This window comes from Callospermophilus lateralis, chromosome X (assembly GCF_048772815.1).
Source record: "Callospermophilus lateralis isolate mCalLat2 chromosome X, mCalLat2.hap1, whole genome shotgun sequence".
In the NCBI taxonomy this organism is placed as follows: domain Eukaryota; kingdom Metazoa; phylum Chordata; class Mammalia; order Rodentia; family Sciuridae; genus Callospermophilus; species Callospermophilus lateralis.
The window spans coordinates 9062467-9088352 of NC_135325.1; the positions used below are offsets into that span (position 1 = coordinate 9062467).

Sequence of the window (25886 nt, forward strand, 5' to 3'; positions counted from 1 at the left end):
TTATGAGGATTAAAGGACATGGCCTGGTGCCTAACACAGTTTGAACTTGATAAGTTGCTTCCCTTGTTGATTTTAGTATCACCCTTCACTGTTATGTTTATTATTTTCTTGGCTTCTGACCAATGACTTTAAAACCAAGAAATCCCTCTGTGCAAAGAGCCAAAGACCCAGGGGTCAGATTTGTGGATGGAGGAGGAGGTTGGGTTAAGTATAGCAGAGGAGGATGAAGTTAAGTTCGAGCAAAAAGTTAATAAAAAATAAGATTTGGTGCGCGCGCCCTCTCCCTCGTCCACCGCTGCCACCTCCTTCTTCTGCCGCTCCTGGAGCTGCTTGTGTGCTCCTTCGGTGCGGACCTGGTACCTCTTTTGTGAAGCGGCAGCTGAGGAGACTCCGGCGCTCGCCATGGCCAACGAAAAGCCCAAGGAAGGAGTCAAGACTGAGAACAACGATCATATTAACTTGAAGGTGGCGGGGCAGGATGGCTCTGTGGTGCAGTTTAAGATTAAGAGGCATACACCACTTAGTAAACTAATGAAAGCATATTGTGAACGACAGGGTTTGTCGATGAGGCAGATCAGATTCCGATTTGACGGGCAGCCAATTAATGAAACAGACACACCTGCACAGTTGGAAATGGAGGATGAAGATACAATTGATGTGTTCCAGCAGCAGACAGGAGGTGTCTACTAGAAAGGGAACCTGCTACTTCACTCCAGAACTCTGTTCTTACAGACCAAGAATACATTCTCAATTAGAAAACTGCAATTTGGTTCCACCACATCCTGACTACTACAGTATAGTTTTCTTTATTCTTTCATTTTCCCCTTCCCCATTCCTTTATTGTACATAAAGTAACTGGTGTATGTGCACAAGCATATTGCATTTTTTTTTAAACTAAATGGCCAATGATATGTTTTGATTGACATCAAATGGAGATGGGATGGGGAAAAATACTGGTTCTGTGAAAATATTCCCTTTCTCCATTAGTGGCATGCTCATTCAGCTCTTATCTTTATATTCCAGTAAGTTATTTTGCTCTCACTGTTTTAACAAAAAACAAAAAACAACAACAAAAAAAACCTGAACAACATAAAAATCCTTGCATACCTTGTTCGATTGGAGAATTTTAATGTTTTTCATTTATCATTGTAAAACCAAGGACAATTTTATAACTTTTTTGTACGTAGCTGTTACATGTAGGGCAATCTGTCTTTAAGTAGGGGTAAATTACTCTTAAAAAAGATTCCTAGATAGTTTTCCCTTCAAGTCAAGCGTCTTGTTGTTTAAATAAACTTCTTGTTTAAAAAAAAAAATAAAAAAATAAAAAATAAGATTTGGTAACATTGTGGATTCTGATTTAGACAGGGAGAGCTAATTCTGAGTAGATCAAGAGAACAAACAACATGTATGTACTACATAGGAAATGAAGTCCCTTCCCTCCCTCCATGATTGCTCCTTAGAAAAACAGGAATTGCTGCCCTCTATTTAAGTCTTTATAAAACCTGAACTACTTTAGTGTGAAAGATAAAGTACTATTTGGGGAGGAACATTAGAACAATATTAATTTGGGACATTTATACAGGTTTCCTGACAGATTACTTAAAATGTAAGCAAAGGAATATAACATAAATTTAGTAATTATAACTGTGGTCATGACTCCATAGCAATGATTTGAGATTGTTATTAAACAAATCTTTTAGCCATTAAAGATTTTGTGTTACTGAGAAGTATATTAAGATAGACCATTAAAGAAGTAATTATAATACTTCTGGGATAAATAAATTTTAAAAAAGCTCTGCAAGGGGGTACTTTTGAGATAAACTTCCCAATGCTCTCATCATATAGGAAATCAAAAGATGCTGCATGTCAGTTAGCTCAGAATGAATTGAAGATGACGATGTCAAAAATAATTATAGTGACAATGAAAACACTGATGCATAGCTACATAAACCCATTCAAGATGAATAACTTATTTCCTGATCTATGAATTTGGTAAAAAACCCCATTGCATCATAATATAATTTGTGCTATTATACATATGTGTAAAAATTTAGAAGTAAGATATTATAAGTAGGCATTTGACTACTTAATCTATGGCTCTGACAATTTATATATTTAAATTGCCTCCAATTTGGGAGGAGGGGAAACTTCTCTTTGGAAAACTAAGAAGTTGCTTTAGATTTGAACCTATGAAATAAACATAACTTTTGGTGTATCAAGGGGATTATATAAAGGAATGCAATTAATTGGTTGAGAAGGGTAGTTACTCAGAATCTGAGAATTCCAGAAGAAGAAATACAGCTTAATGTGAGGTCAAGAGCACAGCATGGAGCCAACAGGCCTGGTTGGAGTTTCTGCTTTTCTACTTATCAGCCCTATAATATTGGGTGAATTATTCAATTTCACTGTGCCTCAGTTTTCTCACCTGTCAAATGAAAACAATATTTTATCTAATATATTGTTACAAAAATTAAATGAGTTAATATTTGTAAAGGGTTTACAACTGGGGGTGGTACATATTAAGAAACTATGTGTCTGTTAGTTTGCTCAAATTCATACTCTCCTCTATCAGAGTGTTGTCAAAAGGTTGTCCTGTGGAAAATGCTGAATTCTGGCAAGGATATGAGGTAGCAGGAATGCACATATGCTGCTTGTAGCAGGATCAAATGTCACAACTACTTTGGAAATTGGTTTGGCAGTATTTGCTAAAGCTTAGCCCATGCCTGTGACCTAGCAATCCTGCCTGCAGTGATGTTCCCAACAGAAAGGCATACACATATTCATCACAAGTCACAAACTAAATGTTCATGGCAACTTTATATACTTTATAAAAAACTATAAACAAATATAGATTTTTCTGGAATCATACCCATAGGTACATCAATCCTGGAATGGAAAAATGCATTTTGCAATATTTTCACAATGGAATACTACACAGCAATGGCAATGAACTACAATTCTCCATGACAATATGGATAGATCTCTTAAAGATAATGTTGAAGCCAAATAAGCTAGACAGAAGAAGAACACACACTGCATGCTTCTACTTATATAGAGTAGAAAAACAGGACAAATCTATAATGATACAAGTCAGGATAAGGGATCCCTTCAGAGAACACTAGTGACTTGAAGAGTAAAAAGAAGGGACTTTGGGGATGCTGCTGATATTCTTTTCTTGTTATTTTTAATTTTTGGTACCGGGGAGTGAAGTCAGTGACACCCACTGAGCCTCATACTTGGTCCTTTTTATTTTTTATTTTGAGACAGGTTCTTACTAAATTGCTTAGGCCTTCAAAAAGTTGCTGAGGCTGGCCTTGAACTTGCAATCCTTCTGCCTCAGCCTCCAGAGGTGCAGGATCATAGGCATATGACACTGCACCTGGCTTGTTATTCTTATTCTTGATCTGGGTATTGGTTACTTTGATGTGTTCAGTTTATGAAAATTCATTGAGCTATATAATTATGATATGCACACTTTTCTGTATGTATACCAGACTTCAGAAACACTTTTAAGGGGAGCACAGGTAACTTTTCCATACTCCACATGCTGGACATTGAGCATATGGAGTTATTAATGCTGCTGCAATCCAAACCGTGTATTCTAATTTTGTAAATGGTTTTGTTTTTATGTGTTTATATCTTGTTTCTCTAATTAAATTTTAAGCTCTTTGACGGGGATGACTGTGTCTTGTTTTTCTTTGTATTCCCACAGTAGAGGAATAGTATGCATGCTCATTAAATATTTGTTCATTTATCAGGAGTAAAAGCAGTCTTGCCTAGCTACTGCATGGAAGGGTATGGTTTTCATGTCCAATTGTAGCAGAATCTTTTAATAATTATGTTTCTTAATTTAAGACAGTCTTGGAATAGGGTGGCTATTTTGAGCTCTTAACCTTGTGTTTTAGACAATCTGATGTGCCAAATGCTTTGACTAAATTCTCTTTAGGTAAAGTGCCAGCTTTGGAATAGATTTTCTGAGAAGCCAACTTTTGAGTGCTGGCAGAATGAAGTGGCTGACTGCCAGCTGGGGGCGGGAAAACTTGCTCTGAACTTTGGTTGACTACCTTGTTAACTTACTGCACCATGGATGAATTCTCTCTGCATCTCCAGGGCTGGAGGGGTGGGGGGATGGAGAGGGAGAGAGGGAGAGAGGGAGGGAGGGGGAGAAAGAGGGAGAGGGAGGCAGGAGGGCAGGGAGAGAGAGAGAAAGAGGGAGGGAGAGAGGGAGGGAGAGAGGGAGGGAGGGAGGGAGAGAGGGAGGGAGGGAGGGAATGTACTTATTTGAGGAGCAACTCCAAGGCCTAAGCCACTGTGGGAAATGGTCCTAGTTTAGGACACTATTGGCGAAATGAGTCAGCCTGTCAGCTCAGCCATAGGACAAAGTCTTCACAAGATAGCTATAATTGGAGAGAAAATTGACATTAAACTGAGAGCAAATATTCATGCTCCTCCTTAAAGTCAAAACAGGTCTTGGTGGAAAAATTTCATACCATAAATAATGCACCTGAAGTTATACTTATAAAACTGGGGGACATATAGGTAGGACTTTAAAAAAATCTTTTTCCTTTTTTGAGACTTTGCTCTGAAAATAAAATGGTTGATTCTTTTTAAAGTGATATGCGAAAGAAACTTTCCATACCCTGGGTTACTAAATATTTATGCCAAGAAAACTATAAACAAATAGATTTTTCTAGAACCTATAATTCTTTTAACTGATTCCAATTTTAGATGTTATTGTGAATCTCTAGTATTATATTTTTCCACTTGGAAATTCAGAGTGAACTCTGCCTGCTTTTGTAATCAACTTATAGGAGCACCAGAAGGACAAGGAATAGCGTCCTGAGTGATTCTGTGGAATGCCACATGGATTTCTTAGTTTTATGAACATCACTTTTAGGGTATGAAACATCACTCACAACTGATTATTACTCCTTTTTCCTTTCTTGAAAACACACACACACACACACACACACACACACACACACACCCCTTGAAAGCAGAATCTATATTGGCAAAAATTCAATTGAAGTTGGACTTCTGGTACCTGGGTTCTGGAAGAATACGTAGAGTGCCAAAATCTTGGACAAACTTCTAGGAGTCTGGAAAATTCTGGAAACCATTAGAGAAGGCAAAGAGCCCTGAAGGTGTATTCAGAGTTAACTGTAAGTGTATGCAGCTAATTGACACTATCTTCTTTTTGCCTTCCTATTCTTCCACACCCAGAAAGTACTTGACAGTACTAATTGAAGGGAACTGCTCCTGCATTCAGAAAAAGATAAGCTTCTACTAATTTGGAAACACTTATGAACTCACATTGATTTATTTCTTTTAGGTAAAGTAGGAGAGGTTTGAATTGATCCTTGAACATCTCTTTGCTGAAAGTACCAAATCTTACCAGACTTGTGCCCTAATGTACAACTCTTGGTTTTGCTATTTTCCAGAACTATATATTTAAAGAGCTATAATTTTGGATACCATCTTTCAGGAAACCCAATTGTTACCTCTGTGGTTAACAAATGCTAATAAATGGGCAAGTTGTGTGTTCTGATGAATAGTTATAAAGCATTGTATAAATAAAGCAAAAATATGGTAAATTCACTAATTTAGACTCTGAATATTCAGCAATCAATTAGTAATGGACTTCTGGAATTGTGGGTTTCATATTAGTTGAAAAATTGAGATGAAAGCATAAATTTTAGTGTGGGAGTAGGGACATGTTTCCGTTAGTATTCAGGGACTTTTTAGGTAGGCTGTGGAGACAGAACATTTCTATACTTATTAGGGTAGGGCAAGGAACTTGGAGCAAGATGTCTGGTACACTTTGCACAGAGGATTGTACGGAACAGTCTAGAGTCTTTAGTGGTACCAAGTATGCCTTCAACTCCCTATCACATATTAGGTTCCTTTACACTCTCTCTGCTTTGGTTTTTTCTACCAATCCTCTTTTTTAAAACCCTCTCTCTTCAATCTTTGTCCCTTCTCAAACTTACCTACTGTATTAGTCCATTTTTCATAACTATAATGAAATAACAGAGGCAGTCTACTTTATAAAGAAAGGAAGTTTGTTTAACTGACAGTTCCTGAGGTTTGAGGTCATGTGGCTGGTATCAGTTCAGCTCTGGTGAAGGCCTCCTGGCAGATGTCATCACAATGGTGAGAACACTTGTGAGATGGAGAGTTCATATGGTGAGACAGAAAGCTAGAGAGTGATTCAAGGGTCGTGTTCAGATTTTTTATAACAACTTGCTCTCAGGAAAATGAACTCAGAGTTTCTCAAGTATTGCCTTAACCCTTCTAAGAGTAGGATTCTTAATGACCTAAGATCCTCCCAGTAGACTCTACTTCTTAAAAGTCCAACCACCTCTCACATAGCCACATTGAGGACCAAACCCACAACATATAAAACCCAGGAGAACAAACCACATCCAAACCATAGTACCTACCTAACCTGCATTATCCTAACAGAGTGCTCAAGTGTGTAGCAGCTTCAGAATTATATATAGATAGCTTCACAATCTAGTTTCAGGGTTGTGGAATCAAACATCATAGAAATGTTTCCTAAAATAACTATTAACAAAATTGCAAGTGTTTTTCCTGCTACTTTAAGATATTGATACCTATGCTATGCCCCAAATATGTTCAGGATAGGTGACTCTCATAGTCCTAGGGGTTTCAGGATTGCTATGAACCAGTGAATGCCATATATTTTTCATTCTTTCTCTTCATGAACAAGACTGTCTAGATGTTATCCTATCTTATTTTATCCATTCATGGTGTTAATTCCTGGGTATATTTAAGCTGGGATCAGCAAATATCTTCTGTAAAGGACCTAGATAGTTTTTTAGGTATTATGGGTCATACAGTCACTGTCATAACTACTCAATTTTCCATCACAAGATGGAAGTAGCCATAGACAACAAACAGTGGGTGTGACTGTGTTTCAGTAAAACTTTATTTACAAACTAGGTGAGAGGCTGGATTCATCCTGCAGGTTAGAGTAGCTGACTCCACACAGCTCTTTTCTTCCTTTTGTGACTTCTATTCTCAGGAATTTGCCACTTTAATCTTTCATAGCACTTGGCTTTCATTTAGATTTTATTGTGGGGCTGTGGCTGTAGCTCAGTAGTAGAGTGCTTTCCTAGCATGTGTGAGGCACTGGGTTCGACCTTCAGCACCACATAAAAATAAATAAAAGAATACAACTAAGAATACTTTATTGCTATGATTATATATTTTATACTTAACTTTTCACTTGGCTCTTTTAAAAATCTTCTATTTACTGTTTCATAATTTAATTTTTCTTATGGTATTTAATATGCTATCTATTTCTATAACTGCTTCATGTGGTATATATTGTTCCATTAGCTTTCTTTTGCAGATATTGTATTCCTCAGGGACAAAGTTATTTTGGGAAGCATGGCCACATTCCTTGTGTACCAGCTACTCTCTCTAGTATAGTATATGTAGAATGGATGAAGCCCAGGCTCTAGTTGTTTATGTCCCTAAAGATGATTTTAAGGACAGAAGATTAGATCAATCTAAGTCTGGAATACTTGAGAAACCACAGAACCATTGGCTACCATTCCACAAGGCAACTCTTCAAATTCTTCTAAATCTTTTCTTTAAATACCTAAATAATCCACACTGGGAGGTGGTGATTTCCTTAAATTGTTGTCTACCACTTCTGGGAATTTAGGAAGAGAGAAGGAATGACAACCTTGGTGGCCCTCACCAATCCATACCTATTTTTATCAATTCTTTACTATAGTGATATTTTTGTGTTGCCCCAAGAGAGCCCCACTGATATGGGCCCTCTAGACTGTTGTCACCTGTTTTTTATGTGGGAGAAGTGAGCATGTAGACAGAATGTGGGGAAAGGGTAAGAAGGGACTTCTCTCCCTGAGTGTTTTCTGTCCATTTCCTTAGGCTGCCACCATTCCCAGATGTACAAATTCATTACAATCTATGGTCTCTCAAGGAGGCTTGCAGAGCCTTCTTTGGTTGCTAATTCATTGGTTCCCTCCTTTCCTTTCACTTGTGAAATCCCTCCAAAGTTGATTTGTGGAGAGGAGGAGAATGAGCAGCTGGTGTTAGTTCACCACTAACCCCAAGAATAAAAAGAATAAAAGAATAAGAATGAAAAATTCTCTGAAGGTAAATATAGGCTTATAGTCACCTTGAGACCTATCTTACTGTATTAGTCTTTCCTCCAAAAGAAACTAAGCCTATCATTGGTAGGCAGAGAAGGAGAAACTATGAAAGTATATAGATTATATGAAATGTGATAGAAGAAACAAGTCAATATAAGAGTAACTGCAGCTGGGCTCAGTGGTGCACACCTGTAATCCCAGTAGCTCTGGAGGCTAAGGCAGGAGAATCACAAGTTCAAAGCCAGCCTCAGCAATTTAGCGAGTCCCTAAGCAACTTAAAATAATAAAAAAAAAAAGGGCTGGGGATGTGGCTCAGTGGTTATGTGCCCCTGAGTTCAATCCCTGGTATCAATAATAAAAAAAAAAAAGAGTAACTTCAATAAATGTAAATGTTCTAATCTCATTTTTTAAAATCACTAGTACATTTTTCTCCTTAGTTGTTTTCACAGAATTTGCTTTATGGATATAGTAGTTGTATGTCATCTTTACCTGACATCCTATTATAATATCCCCAAATCTTTGACAATTTTTTTAAATGTGATTTTTTCTTTTTTCTCACATTTAATAAATTGGTGCATTATAGTTATATATACTGATGGAATTTGTTGTTACATATAAGTTCCTTTCCCCTACTGATTGCCCTTTGATTTTCATAAGATCTGCCCCCACCTTTCCTTCTCATTATTAAAAGCCAGAGAAATTGAAATGACTTAAAATAAGATTAAATAAAATTCAACTGAATTTGAATTAAAAATTAAATAAAATGTAAGGGTACAAAAATCTGAAAATAAAAAAGGATAAAAAGATGTTCCAAGTATATGGACCAACAGAATCTGGAGCAGCAGTCTTAATATCTGACAAAAATGGAATTAAACAAAGGTCTCACAAGGGATAAAAAAGTCTTTTTATCCAAGGAAAAGTTACAATAGAATCAAAAGAATTATGAATATGTATACATTTATCAATATAATCCCCAAATATATAAAGCAGGTACACACAGTATTATGGGTAAAATAAATTTTCAATAATAAATTTTATTAAATTAATCTATTTTATTATTATTTATATTTAATTTTATTTAATAATTTTTCAACAATTATTTAGATATGTAAACACAACCCTTTCTAAAAGTGATAGATCAAGCAATCATAAACAAGCATAGGTCTGAATATTCAAATGGATAATATTCAGCTATTGTATTTTTTTCATCCATTAGATTTTAATTAAATTCAACACACTTTTTTGAGTTCATTTAAAAAAAATTACAATGTAATAGGCCAGAAAGGAAGCTGCAATAAATTTGAAAGTATCAATATTGAATAACTATATTATCCTACCATAATGAAATAAAATTAGAACATAAAATAAAAGAATATTCCTTGAGACTGGAAACTGAATAATAATATTAAAAACTCCTTTGGTAAATAGTGAGGCATTAAAATGAAACTCAAGCAAATCACAATGAAAATACTGCTCATCAAATTTTGTGGGACACAGAGCAATGTCCTCACTGGGAAATTTAGAGCTATCAATGCATTTATCACGAAACAAGAAATGTTGAAATTAAATGAGCTACACTATTAATTCAAGAAGTTTTAAGCCTACAGATAAAATAGAGACTAAAAATAATAAGAGAGAATAATGGATAACTCAAAGCAATTAAAATTGAAAAGCAAGATGATTAGATTATGTTCTGGAAAATTTTGCTTTAAATGGAAAAATTCACTTAAGTTGGTGAAAAAGTTTGTACACTTTGACCACCATCTCATTTCCACTGCACTCAGCCCCTGGCAAACATGATCCTACTCTCTGCTGCTATCAGTTCAAAGTTTTTAGTTCTACATATAAGTGAGATCACACAGTATTTGTCTTTTTGTTCCTGGTTCATTTCACTTGGCATAATACCCTCCAGGTTCACTTATTTTATTGCAAATGGCACAAACTTTCAGCTATTCAGAGTGGATAAATCTGGAACTCTAATGAACAGCATGGTGACTATAATTAATAATACTGTCTTATATACTTGAATTTGGCTAAGAGAATACAACTTAAGTGCTCTCTAAAAAAAAAACCCAACATGTGAGGTAGTGGGTAGGTTAATTAGCTTGATGAGGAAATAATTTCTCAATATACCTGCATCTCAAACATCATGTTACACACCTTAAACATGCAAAATGCTTTTTTAAATCAATCTTATATCAGAGAAACATTTGGCTTTTTTTTGGGGGGGGGAATTGGCTAACTTCACTTAGCATTATCTTCTCTAATGCCATCCATTTACCTGCAAATGCCATGATTTTATTCTCTTTTATTCCTGAGTAATATCCCATTGTGTATATATGCCACATTTTAAAAATGTATTCATCTACTAAGGGCATCTAAGGTTGGTTCCATAGTTTAGCTACTGTGAATGGTGCTGCTATAAACACTGATGTGGCTGTGTCCCTGTAGTATGCTGTTTTTAAGTCCTTTGAGTACAGACTGAGGAGTGGGATAGCTGGGTCAAATGGTGGTTCCATTCCCAGTTTTCCAAGGAATCTCCATAATGCTTTCCGTATTGGCTGCACCATTTTGCAGTCCCACCAGTGATGTATGAGTGTGCCTTTTCCCCCATATCCTCGCCAACATTTATTGTTTGTATTCTTAATATCTGCCATTCTGACTAGAGTGAGATGAAATCTTACAGTAGTTTTGATTTACATTTCTCTAATTCATAGAGATGATGAACATTTTTTCATATATTTGTTGATTGACTGTATATCCTCTTCTGAGAAGTGTCTGTTCAGGTCTTTGGCCCATTTATTGACTGGGTTATTTGATTTTTTGGTGTTTAGCTTTTTAAGGTCTTTATATACCCTAGAGATTAGTGCACTATCTGATGTGTGAGACATAAAAAATTGCTCCAAAGATGTAGGTTCTCTATTCACCTCACAGATTATTTCTTTTGCTGAGAAGAAACTTTTTAGTTGGAATCCATCCTATTTATTGATTCTTGATTTTATTTCTTGTGCTATAGAAGTCTTATTAAGGAAGTTTGGGCCTAATCCCATATGATGAAGATTAGGGCCTACTTTTTCTTCTATTAGATGCAGAATGTATGATTTAATTCCTAGGTCCTTGATCTACTTTGAGTTGAGTGAATGGTGAGACATAGGGGTTCAATTTCATTTTGTTGCATATGGATTTCCAGTTTTCCCAGAACCATTTGTTGAATGGCTGTCTTTTCTCCAATGCATGTTTTTGGCAACTTTGTCTAATATAAGTTAATTGTAATTTTGAGGGTTAGTCTCTGTATCCTCTATTCTGTACCATTGATCTTCCAGTCTGTTTTGGTGCCAATACCATGCTGTTTTTGTTACTACTGCTCTGTAGTCTAGTTTGAGGTCTGTTATAATGATTGCACCTGCTTCAATCTTCCTGCTAAGGATTGCTTTAGCTATTCTGGGTCTCTTATTTTTCCAGATTAATTTCATGATTGCCTTTTCTATTTCTATGAGGAATGTCATTGGGATTTTGATCAGAATTGCATTAAATCTGTATAGTGCTTTTGGTAATATGGTTATTTTGATAATATTAATTCTACCTATCCAAGATCAAGGTAGATTGTTCCATATTCTAAGGTCTTCTTTGATTTCTTTCTTTAGGGATCTGTAGTTTTCATTGTATAGAACTTTCACCTCTTTTGTTGATTCCCAAGTATTTTACTTATTTATTTTTTTTGAGGCTATTGTAAATGGGGTAGTTTTCCTCATTTCCCTCTCAGAGGATTTGTCACTGATATACAGAAATGCCTTTGATTTATGGGTGTTGATTTTATATCCTGCTATTTTGCTGAATTCATTCATAGTTGGGTAGGGAGGGGAAACATAGGAGGAGTAGAGGAACTCTAGATAGGGAAGATGGGTAGGAGGGCAAAGGAGGGGGCAGGGGGTTAGCAAAGATTGTGGAATGTGATGGACATCATTGTTTAAAGTACATGTATGAAGATATGAATTGGTGTGAACATACTTTATATACAACCAGAGATAGGAAAAATTGTGTTCTATATGTGTAATAGGAATTGTAATGCATTCCACTGTCATTTATTTTTACAAAATCTATTGAAAAATTAAAAAAAAATACTTGGTTTGGTTTGGTCACTCTGGAATATCTTATATAAGTGATAAAAGAAAACAAAACCCTGACTGTAAACAGGTCAGTCCCTCCATGACTCTGGATGCTGCTCACTGCACATGCATGGAGCACAGGAATCCTCCAGGCTACAACCCTCACCTGCCATTTTCATCACTCAGAGCCTCAGCTCTGGCTCTGAACTGGCAGTAAATTTTTCAGTGGGGCCTAGCATCAAACGGCACCAGGCTCCTATCTGGCCTTTTAAGACATGCCTCTGGACCATTTCTTCACTTTAGATTGATGTAAATGCTACACTCAGAAAAAGACTGATACCAAAATCTTTGCTTAAGTTGCTTTTTCCTCTTAAAAAATGTTATCAATAGTATACCGATAAGAACAAATTTCAAAGAATAATTTAAATGTATTCATCCTTGAAATATCAAGAACACTCATTTTGTTTTGATTTGCCTGCAAATAGTGCCTAGTGCCTAAAGAGCTGGAGATAAACTGAGGACTGCCATTGACAGAAGATCACTTGGCAGTCAAGTTTGAAGACTGTATTTCTGAAGCTCCATCAATTACATCAGGCAAAAAGCCTGTATTTATCCACCTTCATCTGGAAACACTGTGGTTTCAGCTTCTTTTCTCCCACTGGTTCAAGTTCAATGCTGTTATAAAGGATGTATTGAAACAGAGAGAGATGTGGGATGTGACCTAGTGGTAGAGCACTTAGAAGACTCTCTTAAGAAAACATAGGGCAAAAGCTTTGTGACATTGGATTTGGCAGTGATTTCTTAGATATAACACTGAGAACAGGCAACAAATGAATAAATTAAACTTTATCAAAATTAAAAATTTTGTGCATCCAAGGACTCTATCACCAGACTAAAAAAGGAATCATGCTGAATGGAAAAATAATATTTGCAAATCATAAATCTGATGAAGGATGAGTATCCAGAATTTATAAGGAACTTATAGAACCCAACAAGAACAATTGGATTTTAAAAATGAGTGAAGACATCATTACCTTAAGTACATGTATGAAGACATGAATGGTGTGAAAATACTTTGTGTACAGTGACTTCAGAAATTGTGCTCTATATGTGTAATATGAAACGAATTGCATTCTGCCATTATATATAACAAATTAGAATAAATAATAACAAAACAAATATTCCACAACTTAAAAAAATAAAAATCAAAATCAATCTTACCTTAATAAAAAGAATTTGGTGAAAAAGAATAGGAAGCACTAAAATTTTATAATAATTTAAAACCCCTTTTCCCTTTCTAGGATCAAATGTTGTTAAGTATATTTTTAACCAATTCTTAAATAAATGGTTAATGTGTATCTTAGATAAGTTGATCTCAAAGGTAGAAAATGTATCCAGTGCATATTATGAGGCTAATGAACTCTGGTTTCCAAAAATGAACATTCAATGCAGGAACAGAAAAATTAGGCACAATAGTTGTATATTTAAAAAAATAATAAAATCAATTTAAAAAAGAAAAATTAGGCACAATAGTGAGTATTCAACAAATGTTGTGCTATACAGGATTAAAGAAAATAAAAGAAAAATTATTTGCCAGCCTATCTCACTTTTGAATATAGATGCTAAAATCCTAATGGGGCAAAATAATATTATTATTCTCTCAGTTGATGCAGAAAATGCATTTAATAATTCAAAATCTTTTTTTATGGTGTAAGTCTTCACAAACTAGGAATGAAAAGAATTTTCCTTACTGTGATAAAGGTTCTATACCAAATCCCCAAAGCATACTTTGTATTTACTGAGAAAATTTGAAGAAACTTTGAAGACCAGGAACAAGGCAAAGATGCCTCCATCACAGCTATTGTTGAACATAGTACTGGGACTCCCAAATGAAGTTATAAGAAAGAAAAACCAAATAAGATTATAAAAATTGGAACTTAAGTGATAAAACTATCATTATATGTAGGGAGTATAAATATCTATCTGGAAAAACCAATACAATCAAGAAATAAGATTACCAAACACAATATCATCTTAGGAAATCAATAGTATTCATTTTTGTACACTAGCAACAGCTGCCTACAATTTTTTAAAAAAGATATTAGTTATAATAGCAAAACACAAGCTAAGAATAAAAAACAACACAACATAAAATAAAAACTCTTCTTAAGCTGGGGTTGACAAACTATGGTTTATGGTCTAATCCAGCCAACCATCTGCTTTTCATTTTTTATTTTTAGCTGTTGATGGACCTTTATTTATTTATTTATTTATGTGGTATTGAGAATCAAACCCAGTGCCTCACACATGCTAGGCAAGCACTCTACCACTGAGCCCCCAACTACCTGCTTTTGTAAATAAACTTTACTAGAGCACAGACACACCTGTTATGTGTTGTCTATGGCTACTTTCATGAAATAATGGCACAACTGAATAGTTTCTAGAGAAATTATATGGCCTACAAGGCCTGAAATATTTGCTATCTGAAAAATTTCACTGCTGATTCCTGTTCTAATGTACCTAGGAATTACATAATCAAAATATATAACACCTTTATGGAAAAAATTAAATCTCTATTAAAGGACAAAAAAGAAGATCCAAATAAATGCATATATTCCTTCATCTTCACTTTATTTTGACTATTGTCTATCACTCCTTTCAGTAGAGATGAATAGTTTCAACAAAAACTGTGTGGTTTCTGTATGATGTAAAATAATATTTTTATTCATTAATAGTAAAATTTATTCAAAATACAGAAACAATTTGGAGTTTTTGAGATACTCAATAACTTTACTTTAAAAATAATATGGATCCCTAGCACTGCAGAAAAAAAAGTTAATAATAGAGTTGGGTATGGTGGCTTCAGCTTGTAGTCCCAGATATTCAGGAGTCTGAGATAAGAATGACACTTGAGCCCAGGAGTGTAGGGCTAATTTTTGCAACATAGTGAGACCCTGACTCTTAAAATAATAAATAAAAATAAAATGAATATGGAAGAATAAAGTCTGCAAATAACTAAATCAATTTCCAAAAGGGAGAAGAATGATCCATTTATATAATAAGGTTTACTATAAAGCCATAGTAAGAAAAATATGTGTGTTACTGATGCAGGAAAAACTAGACCAACAGAACAAAGCAGAGAACTCACAGACTGACCTTGTATATAAGGGAATTTAATATGCTGAAACTGGCTCTAAAAATCAATGGGAAAAGGCTGAATTTTTAGCAGATGAAGAAATGAAGAAATATCAAGTGAAGAAGAAAAAGAAAAATGAAGAAAAATAAAACTGGAACTCTACTTAATGTCATGTTCAAAAATGTACTCCAGATGCAATTAAGAAGTAAATGTGAGAGGCTGGGTTTGTGGCTCAGCAGTAGAGCACTCGCCTAGCATGGGTGGGTCCCGGGTTCCATCCTCAGTACCACATAAAAATAAAGGCATTGTGTTGTGTCCATCTACACAAAAAAAATATTAAAAAAGGAAGTAAATGTGAAAGACTATAAAGTTAATAGAAGGTAATACCCAATGCCCAAGTTTTTTTTTTTTTTTTTTTGGTGACCAAGGAGGATGGGACATCTTAGAGCTCCAATGCAAAAACAAACAAACAACAAGAAAAAAAAAACTATAAAACAAACACCCCCCCCCGAATTTGATTACATAAAAATAAGAGTCTTCAGTTCAATGAAGAAAATATGGACAAAGTCCAGAGTCAGATAGAAAAAGAGGATACCCTTGAAGAAATACAGGCAAAAGGAAACAACGTAGCAATTTACAGAAGAGGATAGCAAAAGACTATCTCAGGTATATTAAGACATAGTTTAGTCCTTAGTAACTAGAGAAATGCAAACTAAAACAAGGAATATCATTTTTTCACCTGTTAGGTTTGTAAATATTAGAAAAGTGAATCACACCAAGCCTGTGGGGGAATAGGAACCGATTATATGTTGCTTGAGGAAGGGTGGGGTGTCTTTTGACCATTCTAGTGAAGAATCTGGTAGCTTTCAGCCAAATGAACAATCCCTATAATATAACCCAACAATTGCACTTTGGGTGGGGCATCCCTAAGACATTCTCAGAGAAATCTGTAAGGTGACCATGTTCAAAGATACTCATCACAGAATTATTTGTAGTAGTGTGTGGAGGGGAGTAGGGGGAATCTGGATGTGCAGCACTTTGCATGGACTATGTAAAATGTTAAAGGTGCAATTCTGGAATACTCTATAGTCATTATAAGTGTCTGACTAGTTTTACACAGTCACATGGCTCTCTTGAAAACACAGTGTTGGGTGGAGAAAAATTCAGGAGGGGTTGTGAATGGGTGTGGGCAATGAGACTAAATGAATAAAGAAAATAAAACACTGTAAGAGCTGAGCCTTGATAGAACAACAATGAAACATGCCACTAACATAGCATGCTACTAACACATATAATGAACTCAATCCATATCCTTTAATGTCCTTAGTGGAATGTCCACTGCCTCTAATTTTGTGGCTGTGCCGAGCTTCTCCTGAGGAAAATATCCATGAGAGATCTATGGTTTTGCTGGTACTGTAAAGAGTCTGGATTTCCTAGTCTGTTTAGCTCTTTTGGGCATCACTGTCAGCCTGATTTGATTGAATTTATAGCTACCAAATATTTCTTTCTTTTTGAGTCTATTGCTGACACCCATCACAGACTCCCAGTAGACTGTGGAATGATTATTTTGATATTTCTTCTTCAAAGGTTTTATAAGAAGAAGAGGTAAATGTCTGTGTTCACTCAATTATCTTGAATCAGAAGTCTGAAAGATTTATTATTTACTTTTCAATTCTGTGCTTCAACACTCTTAATCTAAATTTCAAACTCAGGGTTGTTGAAATAGCTTTTTAAAATATTTTAAACTTGGCTTCTAAAAAATTGCCTTAAACTCAGAACTTCAACACGTTTAGACAGATATACTATTTCTGGGTTTTTAATATGCCCTCACGCTTAACATTCTGGGTGCAAATTTGAGAACACTAAGCTATCTTTAAATTGCTTTAGTACTTGAATTGAAATTAAATTCATAAATCAATAAAGAAAGCAAAAATGCATAAAAACGGTGATTTATTTATGCATTAAATGATAATATTGACACTTCTCATACTTTTTCAAATTCGAAAAATTTTCTGAACTTTATTATTTCAATCTTATTGCTACTGTGCTTATGAATGTAGATTTTAAAAGTTCGCTTTTAATTAAAATATAACACTTAGAAAAGAGAACAAATCATAAGTACATGGCTCAATGAATTTTCAGAGTAAATAGATCCGTGTGCAGTCATCAACTACATCAAGAAATAAAACTTTACCAACACCCTAGATGGGAGCCTTATGATGCTTCCAGTCACTTACTTCTCTTGCCAAGGTAACCAGTATTCTAACTTTGAAATCATAGATTAATTTTGCCTGGTTTTTAACTTTATGTGAATAGAATCAAATGATACATATTCTTTTGTGTCTGGTTTCTTTCATTTGACATTATGTCCATGACATTCATTTATCTCACTGTGTTTGAATGTAGTTCATGAATTTTTTATTGCTATAAAGAATGTGCCACAATTATTTGTCCTTATAACATTGATGAGTATTTGGGTTATTTTTAATTCTTGGTTATTAAAAATTGTGCTGCCATAAATATTCTTTTAAAAAATTAATATTGTTTTTAATTGATAAGTCATGATTGTAAACATTTATGGAGTGTAATTTGGTCTTTTGACATACAAAATGGAATTATTAAATCAAGTTAATTAGCATATCCATCACCTCACCATTTTTTGAGGTCAGAAATTTGAGATGTATTCTTTTAGCAATTTTGTAATATACATTATTATTGACTATAGTCACCCTGCTGTCTAACTAAATTTGTACCCTTTGACCAATTACTCCCCATCCTCTTCTCAGCTCTTGTAACCACCCTTTCACTCTTTTTTTCTATGTGTATGGCTTTTTAAATATTCTTGACATGTATTTTGGGGCACATATATGTTTATTTCTATTGGTTATGTACCTAAGAGTGAGATTTCTGGGTTACAGAGATTGCGTACTTTTTAGCAGATACCAGTTTCCCAAAGTTGTAGTAACAATTTACATTCCCATCAGCAGTAAATGAGTTCCAGTTGTTCTACATTATTGTCATTATTGGATATTGTTAATATTTTAAATGTTAGTTCTTTTATTGGATGAGTACTTGCAATTCATTGTGGTTTTAAATTTTCTGGTGGCTAATTTAATTGGGATATTTCTATGTTCATTAATTATTTTGATATTTACTTTTTGAAATGCTTATTCAATGTTTTTGGCCTATTTTCCTTCATATTGCCTTTTCCTTATGGATATGTAGAAGTCTCTTCCATTCTTTCTTCTCTTTCCTTTTTTTTTCTTTTTCTTTTAAAAATATACTGTGGGTATCCATGTTTTACCATTTATATATGTTGAAAAATATTTTATACTGGTATGGGGATTTCTTTTCATTCTTAATGATGTACAAGTTGTTAATTTTAATGTAGTCTAACTTATGGGTAGTGGGGTTTTTTTGGTTAAGAAAATTTTGCATACTCCTATGTCATGAAAATATATTTCTGTGTTATCTCCTAGAAGGTTTATTATTTTACCTTCAATCATTAAAATTTTAATTCTCCCAAAATTGACTTATGCTTTGGTTTGAAGGTGGTTTGTCCCTTCCACAACTAGGGTTGAAATTTGACTGCCCTTGTGGTGGTATTGGGAGATGGGGCCTTTAAGAGATGTTAGGCTCATTAACGCTACTCTCCTAGAACTGGGTTACTTCTTGTGAGAATAAGTGAGTTCTCACACTCCCAGTTCTTGTTTGTCATAAAGTGAGTCTGCCTCTTGTGTTTTGTCTCTTCTATAGGTTCTTGTGTACCCTCCTGCTTTTCTTCTGCCATATCATGACACAGCATGAGGACCTCTCACCAGATGTGCCTACTCTGTGCTGAACTACTATCCTTCAGAACCATTAGTTACATAAACTTCTAGCCTTTATAAATCACCCAGTCTCCGGTATTCTGTTCTAGCAACAAAAATGGACTAAGACAACTTGATTTCAGTGTGAAGTAAAGGTCACATTCCTCTTTCCCTTTCTCTCATCATTCCTCCTTTCCTTCCTTCGTTTCCTCCCTCCCATTCCTACTTTCCTTTCCTAATTTGTATATTCTGTTGACCTAGAATGATTTCCAAAAAGACTGTTCTGTCCATGGTGCTCTTCACACAATTTTGTCATAACTGAAGATGTGTGGTCTGTTATTATATTGTTTTTGTTAATATGTATGCCCATAGCACACTGTCATAATTACTATAACTTTGTTATACATCTTGATGTACGTTAGTATGTTTTTCATTTTCTTCTCCCTCAACATTGTCTTAGATATTCATAGCCCTTTTTAATTTCTATAAAATTTTGGAATTTGCTTTTCAATTTTTATAAAAACTCCTGCTAGAAATTGAAAAGGCATTGTATTGAACTATATGTCAATTTTGGGAGAGACTGATGTTTTTATAATACCAAATCTTACAATCCTTGATTGATTTTCCCACTTTTTAAAATGTCCTTTAATTTATCTGGAAAAAAATCATCGTTTCCTATGTAGAAGTCTTGCATATTCATTATTATTTCTAGTCATTTGATGCTATTGTGAATATTTTTTTTAAAAAAATTGTTTTCTTATCCCTTGGTGTTTGCTGGAAATAATATTAATTATTATATATTAAACTTATATCCATTGACTTACTAAATTCAGTTATTAAATTTAACATTTTTTGCTTGTAGATATTTTTGGATTGTTCTAGATACGGGATCATATTGCCTACAATTAAATAAACTTTTTTTCACTTCCTTTTCGATCTTCCTTTTATATTTTTCTTGCTTTTTCCACTGCTGAATACAAAGTTGAATAGAAGCAATAACAGCAGGCAACTTTGTCTTATTTCTGTTCTTAGAGGAAGTTGAATATTTCATGATAAAGAATGATATTTTTGCAAGATTTTTGAGATGCATTAAGAGGATTAATCAGGGTTTCTTTCCTTCCTTGTTTGCTAAGGTTTGTTTTGTCTTTTAAATCAAGTAGGAAGTTTACATCTTATCAAATGCTTTCTTTGTATATTCTCGTATACTTCTTTTCCCTCTTTGTTAATTTGATAAATTCTATAGATTGATTTTTTTTTGAAAATTATTACAACCTTTCACTCCTGGAATAAATCCAACTTTCTATCATATTATCTTTTTTTGTGTTGTTGATTTAGTTTGTTTTAATTTTAATTGGAATTGTTGCATTTATCTATAGGAGAGATTAGCCTGTGATTTTTTTCTTTAAAAAAGTCATTGTGAGATTCAAGATGTCAGATTAGAGGTACTCAACATTCACCTGCATCTCCATGAGATAGAATCAATACAACTGGAGTGTAGCTGACTGTGGGAGAATTCTGGAGTTCATTCAAGACTGGATAGACAGAGACTTGGAGAGACCCAAACATTTTGGATAGTGGTATAGTAGGTGAAACAGAGTGCCCAAGCACTGATCACACGGAGGTCCAGAGGAATGCTCCTTGGCAGTGTCCTGTGGAAGTGGGGAGTAGAGGTGAAAGAGTGAGAATCCGAATGAGCATCACTGGCATAGGATTCAGCATCACTGAATAAATACAGTCTGAGTAGTCAATGGACCTGGTCTTTGCATGGTGAGAGGACTCTGGAAAATATCTCTGCATTTCCTATTCTTACAGTGCCATAACTGGGAACCATCTGGGAAGGGCACTATTGTCTGAGTTTACTGCTCTGGGAGTCAAATACCCCTGCATTTTTTCTGTCTTTAGCATCCTGCAGCTCAGCAGGTAGTAGCCTCAAAGATTCAGTTTATCTCCTTGGGTTGGGGGGCTCTGACAAAAACTCACTGAGAGTTGTATGTGGTAGGAGATAAGACAGGGGGGGAAAGGAACTTACTTCCTTTTGAAATCAGTAGTTCAGCAGGCTCACTGAGGGGGTGATCAGTTGCATCAGAAGCTGGAAACACCAGAATTGTGGGCTGCTGATCTCACAGAATCTGCCACCATCACCTCTAGCATAAATTTTTGGGACTTCACAGCCTCTCTTCAGGATCCTGATGCAGAGCCCATGTTACTACCATCCTGCTTCCATAAATGTGTAGCACAAAAATCAGTGGAGAGAATTTTGGGGAAGTTCCACATTCTGCCCTAGCTCTCTGATATGCTGTGGTTTCAGGGACTACCCTCATCTCAGAGTGTACAGTCCAAAGAGCTCCAGATAGTCTTTATCTGGGGATCTCTGCATTCTGTCCTAGTTCGTTCCAGCTTGCAAACCACTGGGAGGTATTTCAACTGAATCCAACCACAAATCACTGCTGCTAGTCACCACAGGAAAGAAGGGGGGTGAATAACCCACTGCCTTTGCTCTGATCAAGAGGTACACAGCTCAAGAAGATGTGAAGAGAAGCTCTGGTGGTTTCAATACCTAATCCTCAACAATATATAGATTACACAGAAAAAAAAAAACACCAGTTGAATTATACTATGGATCAAATGGACTTAACAGACATTTACAGAATATTCCATCCAATAGCTACAGATTACACATTTTTTAATCAGCATATATTTATAATATATTAAACCATAAAGCAAATCTTATCACATTTTAAAAAAACTAAAATAGAATACTTTGTATTTTATTGACTTACAATGGAATGAAGCTAGAATTCAACAAGAGAAACTGTAGAAATTATACAAACACATGGAAATTGAACAATACACTATTGAATGATCAGTGAGTCATTGAGGAAATTGGGGGGGGGTAGTTTAAAATTTCCTAGAATCCAATGAAAAATGGGAACCAAACATACTGTAACCTGTGAAATACAGCAAAGACAGTACTAAGAGGGAAGTTTGGGGCTATGAGTTAAGTGAAATAAGCCAGACACAGAAAGACAAGTATTGTGTGTTTTTCTCTCATATGTGGAAAACAATTTTTTAAAAAGGAAAAAAGATGACCTGAAAGTAGAGGAGGGACTATCAAGGGAGGGGAAGGGAATAGGATTGGGTGAGAGAGAGGGAGGAGAGGACAAGAGAGGTCAGAAGGGAAGGGGGACATGATCAAGGCACCATATGTAAATATTGTAGTGAAACCTATTTGTGCAATTAACATTTACTATTTACAATTAAAAGTCCTTTTAAGGTGCTATAGTTTGAATATATATGTTCCTCCAAAGTTCATATATTGGAATCTAATACCCAATGTGATATATTAAGAGGTGAGGCCTTTTGGAAAATGATTAAATCATGAACCCTCAGCCTTCACAAATGTGATCAGTGCCCTTATAAAAGGGCTTTAGGGAGTAATTTGGCCTCATTTGTCCTACTGTCCTTCTGCCTTATGAGGATGCAGCAAGAAGGTATAATCCTGAAAGCAGAGAAGAGCTCTTATCAGATATGAATTTGCTGGCAGCTTGATCTTAGATTCCCAGACTCCAGAACTATGAGAAGTAAGTTTATGTTCTGTGCAAACAACTATCTTAGGTAGTTTGTAATGGTAGTGCAAATGGATTGAGACAGAAATTGATACCAGGAAGTAAGGTGTTGCTATAACAAATACCTAAAAATGTATATGTGCCTTTGACTGCATAATGGGTAAAGTCTGGAAAAGTTTGGAGGTTCATGATAGAAAAAGCCTAGATTGCTATGAATGGAACATTAAGGACAATTCTGGTGAGGGCTCAGGAAAAGAGAGCTGTGGAGAGAGGTTAAATCTTCTGAGAGATAAGTGGTTAGGAACAGAATGTTAGTTGAAAACAATGTATGTAAAGATTATTCTGATGAGGTCCCAGACAGAGAGGAACAAAGTCCTGGGAACTGGAGGAAAGCTGTCCTTGTTACAAAGTGGCAAGATTTGTGTCTATATATTAGCATTTCAGGGAATGCAGAACCCAAGAGTGGTGAAGTAGGATATTTGGTGGAAAAAATATCTAGGCAGTGTTGAGGGTACAGCATGGCTTCTCTTAGGGCTTATTGTAAAATGTGTGAAGAAACTAATGAATTTAAGATGGAATTCATAATTAAAAGAGAAGCAGAACTTAACAGAGATGGGAAAATTCTCAACCTGGTCGTACTGTAAAGAAAGAAAAGTTGTGTTCCAGAGAGAAATTCAGGGTTGTGACCAAATAAATGCCCGATAAGGAGACTAGTATGGGTAGAAGAAAGCTAGATACTATTCATTAAGACAATAGAAGAAAGGGCCCAAAGGCATTTGGAGATATTGGTGGCAGAGTGTCAAAATGTTGAGGTCAGATTGGATTCAAGAGAAGAGCCTAGGGTGTCCATAAGGCCCTGAGGCTCTCCGTCCAGTGCTGCCTGAAGTTTCTGCTCCACACACTCCAATGCAGTGCCTACTGGTGCCCCAGGTGTGGCTCAAGTAGGCCTGGGAACAGTTCAGGTTGCCCCACCAGGAGGCACAAAGGATAAACCTCGGTGCTGTCAACCTGCAGGTATGCAGAGTACAAGAGCTATAGGGACATGATTATCTCCACTTAGACTTCAGAGGATGCCCTGGAGAGCCTCAGGGGCCCAGGCAGAGAACTGCCACAGCAGCTATCAAGATTATCCTGGAAATGTATTCTACTATTATGTATAACTAAAAGAATCAACAAAAATTATTATACTGGTCCCTTTAAAATTAATGGGTAAAAAGTTATTATATTTTCTTATTATAACTCCAAAAGCTATAGGATCTGTACTGATATTTTACTTTTAGTTAATTCTATCAGGTATCCATGTTCTTTTTTCTTTATTGGTCTTGGTAGGGGTTTATATATTAGTTTTAGTGTTTTAAATAACAAATTTTTGGATTTTGAGACTTTATATTGAATAAGTGTCTGTGGCCCCTGATGGTATTTCTGCTGCTCTGACATTACAGCAGTGTTGTCTGGGAGGCTGGAGAGTGAGACAATAGAGAAGACAAGAAATATGGGAGATTTCCCTATTCGTCCTCAGTATTATGAATCTCTTTCCCCTTACGTCACAAGTAAAGGGCTTCTCCTAGAGCTTACTCCATGTCTGGGTGCCCAATTCCTGTTTTCAGGTTGCCTTGAGTCCACATCAGGGGATAGTACAGGACCAAAATAAATAAATAAATAAAAATTAAAAAATAAAAGAAACAACCAGACACAAACAAACAAGCAGCAACAACAAAAACCCCAGAAGAATTCACTGCTGAGTCAGTGGTACTTTTGGAATCTGGTTTTCTTTCCCCATCCATCTCCTAGAATTTACTTTTCAGAGTCCTCACATAGCTGCTGAGTTTATCCTGTACAAATTTAATAGCTGCATTAAGTGGAAAGACTGGGTGGAATGCACTGACTCCATCTTACCCAGAACCAGAAGTGTATCAGTTTCTTTTCTATAGTTTCCTGTTATAGGCAAAAATTTTCCACTTGTGATTTAATTTTTTGAATGTATTTTCACAGCCATTTAAAAGTCTATGTCTGTTAATTGCATTCTCTGGATTTTCTGCAGATACCTTTTCTATTGTCTTTTCAAAAATCTTGAATTTCAGTTACATCTTATTTCCTATATGCCTGCTCATTTTGATTGAGTGCCAGATATTTGCATTAAACTTTTTATAGATGTTTCAATGCTCTATGTAATGCAAACTTTTTCCAGAAAGGATTTAGTTTTGCATTTGTTAGACAACTAGGCATGAGGATAATCACCTATATTCAATAAGGAATTGAGATGGCTTAAATCTGAGCTTTACTTTTTTGTTGAGGGCTGCTTTATTTCTAGTTTTCCCTTCCTCCTAGATTGTGCCCCTTTGTAGTCTTGACTGTCAGCATGGGTTATTTACCAAGGCCCCTTTTCCCTGGCAGTATGAACTCCATATTTGGTTCCTTTATGCTGTATTATGTTTAACTTTTCTGCCTCTTAGTGGCTGCTTTCACTTTTTTGACTGACAATCACCTCAATGGTACAGATATTCCCAAATGCCTGTCCTAAGGCTCTTGGCTTCCATCTTCTTTTGGATCTTGAATCTTCAAATTCTCACTACCTTGGTAGTTCTGTGATTCATTCAAGCTAAGGTTTCTTTATTTTTTTTAAAAATATTTTCCCCTGGCTTTCCTTAATCCATTCTCAGCAGGATTATTGGTCTGAAACAAGCTAGTCAGCTATTGACCCAGAGGGAATTTTAAAAGTAAAAACTTGATCATGCCACTTCTCTCATAAGAAACCTGTAAGATTTCTTGGTTTCCTACCCACTCCCCATTCCTACCTTGATTTTATAATTTTTTTCCTGAACCACATGTACAACTTCATGCTTCCATGAATTTTCCTATATCTTGTTCTCTACCTGGAATTCTCTCTGTCCATTCTATTATTCAAACATTGTCTATTCCTTTGTAATTCATGTTGTATTTTATCTCTTTCCTTCAACTTCCTTTTGTCTTTAGCCTTTGTATTTCATAATACTATTGTTGCTGAGACTCTCATGCCACCTTATAATTATTTGTTTATGTTTATTTTCCTCACTAGAATGTGAATTCTTTTCTGACTCAGACCATATAATATCCATCTTTTTATTTCCAGTTGAATGATA

The 25886-nt window shown here is 35.3% G+C and overlaps 1 pseudogene; it reads left to right on the forward strand.

The window, feature by feature from the left end:
* Positions 1-287: 287 nt before the first annotated feature.
* LOC143639016 (small ubiquitin-related modifier 2 pseudogene) lies at positions 288-1307 on the forward strand (annotated as a pseudogene).
* Positions 1308-25886: the final 24579 nt, after the last annotated feature.